Below are 8,835 nucleotides of genomic sequence, written 5' to 3' on the forward strand. Positions count from 1 at the left end.
ATATCATGTAGTTTATATCTCCTGTGCACCCAGGTCAAAGAGCTGATCCAAGGTGTAGAATAGATTATCTCTATCATGTCACAGTAGATTGGTTTCATATTTTAACTTGGCAGGGTACTTCTAAGGTGAACAATATGTGGAGAACTATGTTATACATGTTTACTAGAGGACTAACAAAGACAGCTCCTGTGTCCGTTACCTTCACTAGATACCTGATTTCTGATCTGAGTCAGCAGAGAAGTTGTAGCCAGGCCATTCTTCTTAACTCAGAATGGCAGCATAATTTGCTGCTGCCATCACCTTTGGGAAATCCCAACTGTTTCTTTTTAGTGAAATATTTGGTATTGTAGTACACAGACACTCAAGAAAATTCAGGCCTCATTGCATTGTACTCTGTACTATGATGATTGGAACAGCGTTGGTTTGGCAGTGGCCATGATCAGAAATAACTAGCTTTATTAATTTTCTTCTGATAGTTTTGGGCATGTCTCATTTAAATGGATAATGTTGGTATCCATTATAAACCTATCAACAGTTTCGATTGGGTAAACTCTAAAGAAAGGCAAAGTAATGAAAATCTCAATGGAAGGTTGTGAACCACTTGTAAAATCTGAGAGCCACATTCAGAGACTCAAACAACAGCCATTATGGAAAAGTCTGACAGAACCTAATAGAAAACAGTATTTATTTTTAATTATTTTAAGCCAACCTATAGAATCCTATTGTGGGTTACAATTATCTTTTGCATTCTGTAGGTTGGCTTAAATGTTCTATAGACAATTATGCTTTTTTTTCTGTAACATTCTCTAGATTTTGATGCCTCTAGAATCTAAAATATATGTAAACCTTTGGTTTTCTCTCATTCAATTCTATAGGCATCTTTCACATGGAAAAAAAGTGTAAGAACATGTAAATGGAAGTAGTTTTTGCTTCCCCCACTTTGTTTTTCATCTGAATTCCTGCTCCCTGACCTTATGCATGAAAGTTGCCCAATCTGGGTCTTAAATCCTGCTCCCATGGAAAGCGCTGGGGACTCTGCCATTGATTTTAATAAGTCTTGGATGTGAAACTTGAACCACATTACAGATCATCTCTGAATCTGACCCATTATCTTAGCTATTACAAGCTTTTTATATCCAAAACCCACAATATGGGCTCATTGCATACAATGAGTTTTGGTTCTAGGACAGCAAAAACAATCTGTAATAACAAAACTACTTCCCTTGTTGGGTGTTTTTTCTCTCATAGAACTGAAAAATGGCCCAATAAATGTCAGCCAGATTTAATAATATTAATAAAAAAGTCTCCTGCTTTATACTTTGTGTGCCAGACTTCATTCTGTGAAATAGTAAGACTGAATACTAATAAATCCATGAAACAGCTGATTGAACTCTTCAGAAATATTACAATCAAGAAATGATAAGTATTATGATAAGATAGGAGCAGGTTTCCTTTGTAAGTATGAAGAGCAGTGAAACAGTACCTTTAACTCAGGAAGTAATGCTGTCTGTGCACCTTCTCCGGAGGGATGTGAGAAGTAACAAGGAATGGAGTTGACTTTTTTTTTTTTTTTTTTAACATCACTGTCCCATGGACTACTTCATTTCAGACATGCAAAGCAAGTTGGAACACTGTGTTATTTTTCAAATGGATGAGTGGAAATGACGCACCATGGAAAAGATGCCAAAAGGTTCCCAGAAAAAAACTTTATCAATAGCATTTTTTTCATCTCTTTCATAATAGGATTTTAGAATGCATAAGACTGATTTCCTGCTAGTCTCTTTTAGGGCTCTTGCCAGTATGTTTAACCTTTTTCCAGGGAAGAATTAGGAAGATATTTAATTTCCGTGACAGAAAAACAACTATTGCTCTTTTTCTAACATTTTCTTTCATACAGTTTTTCAGTCTCCCCAGTTATTTATCATATGTCTACAGTTTGCTTAATTGGACTTTGAGGGGTTATCAGTTCCAGCAAAACAGTCATTGGGAGATGCAAAACATTTTTTTCCTATTAGCCTTGCCAGTGGCTAAAATTTGTTAATATTTATTAAAGGAGCTGAGTCAAAATAGGAGGGAAAAAAATCTGAAATTTAAGAGTGAAAAAGAGCTTGCCTGCCAGCACTTGATATATTAACTATTCATCAAAAGTATGCTCACAGCCTTTCTTCTTCCCTTGAGATTGTTTTTTATGATAGCTTTTTTTTGTGGTGTCTGGGAAAGGTAAAAGCCCTATGAAAAAGTAAAGAATAAAGATCTTTTTTTTTTAAACTAGCATATATATTTAGGCTGCCTGGGCCTGGCTCTGGAGGTTTGCTGTATGACACTTCAGAGGAGCAACTAGCCCTCCTTATTCAAATACAAAGCTGAATGCATTCTAATGTCATGCTAAATATTCTATTGGTAAACACTACAATTGTTAGGCAAACTTGCTATTAAAATAAATGAGCCAAAATGGCATTGGGTTTGTTAATAACAAGGCTGAATTTACCCTGGTGAGGATTTCACTGGCACATTTTGAAAGCAGCAGGCTGAGTTTTAGCTGACAAATTCCCATTGGAGTCAATGGAAGTCAGGCAGTTCAAATGACACTTTCTGGTTGGAAATTCTGCTTCAGTGTTGTAGGGGATTTAAATGTCTACTTAACAAAAGGTTATATTCAGGGCATGACACTTCCCTTTGATCATCCTATGCTATAATAGAAATATAGTCACCTATACTGTTTCATAACTGTAGTAATATTACTGACATCTTCTACGTGTTGGACCCTTAATATAGAATACTGAGTAATTCTTATAAGGGACAGATAGGACTGTTATGTCCCTTTTCTCATCTATGTAAATCCTTCAGCTGCATCTTCCTGCTTCTATTGGTAGAATTTAGTTGTAAATCTCTCTTCTGGGCTCAGACTTGTGAGTTCTGTTAAGGTAGCCATTCATTCACATGCCTGAGCTCTCATGAGTCTTCATATGCTTTCTCATGTGACTAAAGAAAATGAAAAGTATGTCAGGTCATTAGTGCAGGAATGAGACCAAAGGAAGAGCTTAGTTCTTGACACTTTTTAGGTGTGTTTTGTTGTTGTTTTAAGCTTTAAAAAAATGTAGTGTTTGATCTAAACTGTGCAAATTCTACATTTAATTTAAATAGCTTTCACTTCCACTCTTTTTTTTTTTTTTACACATACGTCTTATAGCAAAACTAAGAAGGAAATAAAAAGCAATGTTTTTCCATTGTGTGTGAAAATACGTTGCACAACTAGAGAACAAAAGTACTATACTAGCCTGTGAGAAAGCATGAACCAAGTTTAATTTCTTTCAGTTCAGTTTGAACCAGTGTTGGAAAGACTCACTTCTCAGACTTAATCACTTAATAGTATAATTATAGGATTCCATTCTGCAAATATTAACCTCAGTGGGACAATACACCTAAACAAGAACTCTTTGTGGAAGTACCAGCATAAGGATTAAACTAGATGTCTCCCATGAACGTAAATAAAAGGTATACAGCTATATTTCCGACATCCGTTGCTGAAAATATACCTGATTCTAAAGAGCCATCTTGAATTTATTACCTCCTACATGGAAGGGGCAAATTCTGGCCTTGTGAACATGGGCAGGACTCCTCTATAAGTGGAAGCACATGTGTATATCTTCAAGTATCTGAGGCTATGTCTAGATTGCAGACTTCTTTTGTAAGAACCATTTTTCAGAAGAGATCTTCCAAAAAAACCTTTTTCTAAAAGAAAGCATCCACAATGCAAAAGTGCATCGAAAAGGCAATCTGCTTTATCAAAAGATAGCATCCATTCAGTGTGGATGCTATCTCACATGTAAGCTGTGATTACTATGGACAGAGTGGCCACCAGGGCACCTGTGCTTTTTCCTCTTTCCTCTTCTTTCGAAGGAACTACCTCTTCCCCGTCCACACACACCTTTTTCCAAAAGATCACTTCTGTTCTTTCGATTGACTTTTGGAAGGACGTGATTGCGGTGTGGTCGTTACTCAGGTTTTGTTGGGAAAACGGCCATTTTTCCAACAAAACTCTGTAATGTAGACATACCCAGAGACACTGGAAGGATATTGTTGAAAAACATGACACTGAATAAGGCCAGGTTTACACAAAAATATTAGGTCTACCCAGGTACGTTGCTCAGGGGTGTGAAAAAACCACACCTCTATTCAGTATAGTTATATGTCCTACCTTTTGGTATAGACGGTGCTAGGTCTGTTGTTGACCTAGCTGATTATCTATGCTGTTGGAGGAATTTTTTCCCTTTAGGAATGTGTTTATGCTGAATCACTACAGTGGCTCAGTTGCAACTGTGCTACTGCACGGTTTTTAAGGAAGACATAACTGAAGAGTGATTAAAAGAGAGAAGCCATTGGACAGAACATAGAATGGAAAAAGCAGAATTAAATCCTTGTTTTTCATCTAAGTGACTTTAATGTTGGCCGAGGATCTTGATGGACAATATTGAAGACTGAAGGTTTCTGTTTCTCCCTCATTCATCAATCTTGACTCTTCTTTCCTCTACACCATTTGAAATACATAAAATATCCTTCCTGAATTGATCTGCAAAGCCATTTGGAAGCTCCTTGAGATCTAACCGCAGCTTTGTAGATCAGATTTCAAAGCTGGAAAGGACTATTATTATTGTGTCTGACCACTTGTACAACATAGGCCACAGACCTTCCCCCAAAATAATTCCTAGAGCAGATCTTTAAAAAAAAAATCTCATCTTGTTTTTAAAATTGCCTGTGATGGAGAATTCACCACAACACTTGGTAAATTGACTTTTGGTAAATTGTTCCAGTGGTTAACTATTGTAATTGGTAAAATTTTATACCTTGTTTTCAGTCTGAATTAATCTAGCTGCAGATGAAGATACAAACTTTGCAGCTGGCACTGATGAGTTAATTCAAAACCATGGATCCTAACACCATTGAACTTGAGGTTGCATTTGAGAGATGTATCTGAACTTTGTGGCTCAGATACATCTCTAGTAAGGATTACACCAGGCTTCTTTTAACACACCCATTCCAAAATACCACCGTTTGTCAATTTGCAGCCTAATATTTTCAACATCCTAAGTAACGAAGACTATTTCCAGTTGTTTCCCAGGTCTGTTTGTGATGCTTTGAGGGTCAATACAGACCAGTTAGGGTTTATCTCATCATTTGCCCTTGAACCCCAAAGTGACACAATGGTGCTATCCAATATATGCACAAATAGAGGAGTGTGACCACGTGTCAAATATGAAAGCCTGAGTCAGCACTCTGGCAGTTTCAATAAGGCAAAGCAGATTGGAGCTGACTAGGCAAGATTATGTCTAATTTGTGGATGGGGCAGGACAAAAAGGCTACTTAAGTCATTAGCCAGAGCCCACAAGGGAGGCACAGGAAGCAGAGCTCTTTTCTGCTTAGTAATGGTGCTATATATGCTATGAAAGGGGTGGGACTGCACAGAACGTTGGGCCAGCAAAATGGTCTCTGTGTCATTTGTTGACTGAAATATAAACAGAACCAAGAAGGCCTTGTTACAAGGTGGAAAACACAGTGTGGCAGGTCAAGACTCCCTTGGGACCATCACCTGATGTGCTAAGATACCACTGATCCTGCTTCCCATGACAGTGAGTGCCCTGTAACCCTACTCTGACATGAAAAATGCAGAAGTGGGGGGCAGCAATGATCTCTATAGTCTTTGGTACAAAAAACTCCACCAAAATCCTAACACCTGGACTTTGGAGAATACAAAAACCACTGCCGCCACCCAAGTAATCCAAGAAAACCAAGGAAGAGATCACTTTGGAAACTTCCTCCCTAAAACCTCAGGAATACCTCAAGCTCTTTTCCCCCAAAGAGCTTGAAAAAGAAAAGAGAAAACAGCAAGCTGCAGTCTGTAGTAGTTGCCTCCTAGTCAGAGGCATGAAGATACCCAGACAGATTTTCCAGGACACGGAAATGAACCAATACCAGGTTAATTAGAAAAAGAAAACAAACTTTTATTATTAAAACCGTACTACCATTGCAAGCATAGTTAAGGTGGCTAGATGGCAAGAGCCACCAATTGATATACTTATGGGGGACCCCTCACCAATGGGCTCAAAACTTAGTTACAAAAGAGAGAAAAAACACTTTTAATAGCACAGACATCAGTTCCAAATCCCCAAACCAGAAAACAAAGCAAACCTGATGGGCTAACTAAACTTTGTCCTACTTACACATTGTGAGAAGGCTTTTCTTGGAGAGAGACAGGCTTTTCCATCTCCCTGTTACTTGGAAAAAACTGCTCTGACTCAGACGAAGGTGGGGAAAATTAAAAATGTCTTTGTCCCAGTTTGAAATCCCTATCTGCATTGTTATTGGCTGACTAGATACCTGGCTAGGTTTACCCCTTAGCCACTGGGCTGCTGGCCAGCCCTCATGGTTGTGACACCCAGTCTTGCTCAGTCCTCCAGCTTGCTTCAGTACAGGGACAAGGCAATACCCTCAAGGCTGCAGGCACAGCATGAAAGTTCAGTGAGAGTCCTTTTCCCAGAACTCAATTACACAGCCCCTCTGAGAGCTGAACCCTGCATAAACCCATTTTATGCTATGCAGAGATCTCTACAATGCAAGCTTGTGAAATTTGTCCTTTTTCTCAATTTAAATAGAGATATGCACAGGCTCCTTGTTTCCCCGGGTAGTATTTACTTTCATTGGGTTCATTACTAAACAAAGCTATTTTTTTTCGGTATAAAAAGATAGGATTTAAGAGGTGGCAGACAGAACCAAGTAGGTGATTCGGCAAAATAAACAAGCAAGTTAAGCTTAGTCGAGTAAAGAAACTAATTACCCTTAATATCTCACCCTAAATCTGATTCTAATAATCTTCTTTATAGGCCAGATACCCTCCCAGCCTGGGCCCAGTTCCTTCCTCCAGTTCAGTTGTTTCCAGCAGTCATTTTGGGTGGAATAGCCAGGGAGAACTGAGGACCAGGATTATCTCACTCCCCACCTTTATATAGGATTTCCATAAGGTGGGAGCCCTTTGTTTCATAGTTTGACGTCCTCTCAGCTTCTCATGTAAAAGTACAGAAATCAAGATGGGTTCCAGCATCAGGTGACATGGTCATATGTCGCTGTAGCCATTTTCTCACAGGCTGACCCACATATTCCCAAGAGTGTCAAGCTTCTTCACAGTTCATTGTCTTTTGCTGATAGGCTATTAGTATAGTGGCTTCTTTCATTCTTGTTCCTGAAGGGTAAACTGTGGCTGGGCACAAAAGCAGCAAATATGAAATTACAGAAACACAGGTCAATATTTCCAACTTCATCTACAAAGATGATATATACATTCAATTGGGATAATCATATTCAGTAAATTACAACCTTTCCAATAAATAATACATGAGCCATCTTGCAAAAAGCAAAGCTCAATAATGACATATTCATATAATAAGCATATTTTTGTAAAGCATATAGAATATTACATCACACACACGTCTTAATCTCCACCAACAAAGTCGAAATGTCTAAGAGTCAAGGGGAAAATCCTTTGGAATCAATTAATTCTAAGAAAAGCTATACAGAACAAGCAAAAAACCACCACTCTATTTGTTTAATTTTTGCAGAATAATATTAGAATTATGTGTTTTCTTTTCAATTCCATCTACACGTGGCTTTCAGCAGTATGGATTCATCAGCTCTGGGACTATGCCTCTGAGTGTGTGTGAGTGAGAGAGAGAGAACTAAAAAGTTCTATATTTGGTTCCCTTTGCACCAGACAGAGTTGTGTTTAAGTTTATCAAGCAGATGGAGAAAACGCTGTTTAAATGTTATGAAGCTGTTATCTGTGTTTTGTACAGGAGACATTCTCTGGGATGTAAAACAGAACTGTCAGACAGCTCAACTCTAAAGGAATTAGATCATCTTGGACAAGATGAACTGAGCTTTACAGTGTAAATTCATGTCTGCTTGGTATACTCTGGAGAAAAAGCCAAGTTGAGCACATTCCTCAGATAGCACAGCATATCTCCTCACTGTACAGACGGGAAGATGAGGTGACCGGTACTGCAATCCCCAGCTGTTCACACAGTGCTGAAGGGGGGCTAGTATCACACCAGTGTGTGTCAGTGGGTGTGTGTCCAAGTTCAATCACTGAGACACGCAACCTAATGATTCTGATGAAATTTCCACCAACATTTTTTGTTCTCTCTGCAGTAAGGATTTACAAATGCTGGATTTTTTTCCCCCTGTTACAACAATCTAGAGCCAAGCTACATAAACAACTGTGTGACTAACTTGGAGGGGGAAAATACTTCCTGCACACAGGAAGGCATTTATGTAGGGTGATCACACATCCCATGTTTAAAGGGTCAGTTCCATTTTTAACCCTCCTGTAGGTGTCCCAACTTTTTCTTTAAAATAGGCAAATTGTCCCATATTTTCTATCTTCCCCACTCCAAACCCAATCAGTATTGGTGGGTCCTTCTACTGGCCAGATCCCTCCCACCAGGGCGGCTGGTAAGCAGGGATCTGGCCAGCAGCAGGACCTGGTTAGTCTTTTTCACCAGTGGCTGACAATCGGGGTGGGTGTGCAAAGCGGGTGATGGAGTGAAGATGAAGTGTGAGGGGCTGGCCCCTCCCCCCCTCCTCCGCATATGCTATAGGGATGAGTGTGGCCTAGAGATTAAAATCAGAAAACAATGTTAAAACCATTGCACTATGTGTCTTGCATGGTGCACAGCTCTATATACTGAACTCTTGTTAAGCTGTATATTTCACAACAAATGTGAGCTAAACCAGCACTTTCATTCCAAATCCCTATTTTCAGGTGCTTACAACTTTTGATTAAAA

The 8,835-nt window shown here is 38.9% G+C and overlaps 1 long non-coding RNA gene across 5 annotated transcripts in view; it reads right to left on the minus strand.

Annotated features, from left to right (window-relative positions):
- Positions 1 to 6,297, minus strand: part of LOC142827259 (uncharacterized) — a 46,616-nt gene extending 40,319 nt beyond the window's left edge. For 2 of the 5 annotated variants that reach the window (XR_012901864.1, XR_012901863.1), the window contains exon 1: positions 6,219 to 6,297. This is a non-coding gene — a long non-coding RNA (uncharacterized LOC142827259). Of the gene's footprint in view, positions 1 to 1,483; positions 2,180 to 6,218 lie in introns of those variants that run through there. The other 3 variants (XR_012901862.1, XR_012901865.1, XR_012901861.1) reach the window with 3 other exon arrangements.
- Between the last annotated feature and the right edge of the window lie 2,538 nt (positions 6,298 to 8,835).

Source organism: Pelodiscus sinensis, chromosome 2 (assembly GCF_049634645.1).
Source record: "Pelodiscus sinensis isolate JC-2024 chromosome 2, ASM4963464v1, whole genome shotgun sequence".
In the NCBI taxonomy this organism is placed as follows: domain Eukaryota; kingdom Metazoa; phylum Chordata; order Testudines; family Trionychidae; genus Pelodiscus; species Pelodiscus sinensis.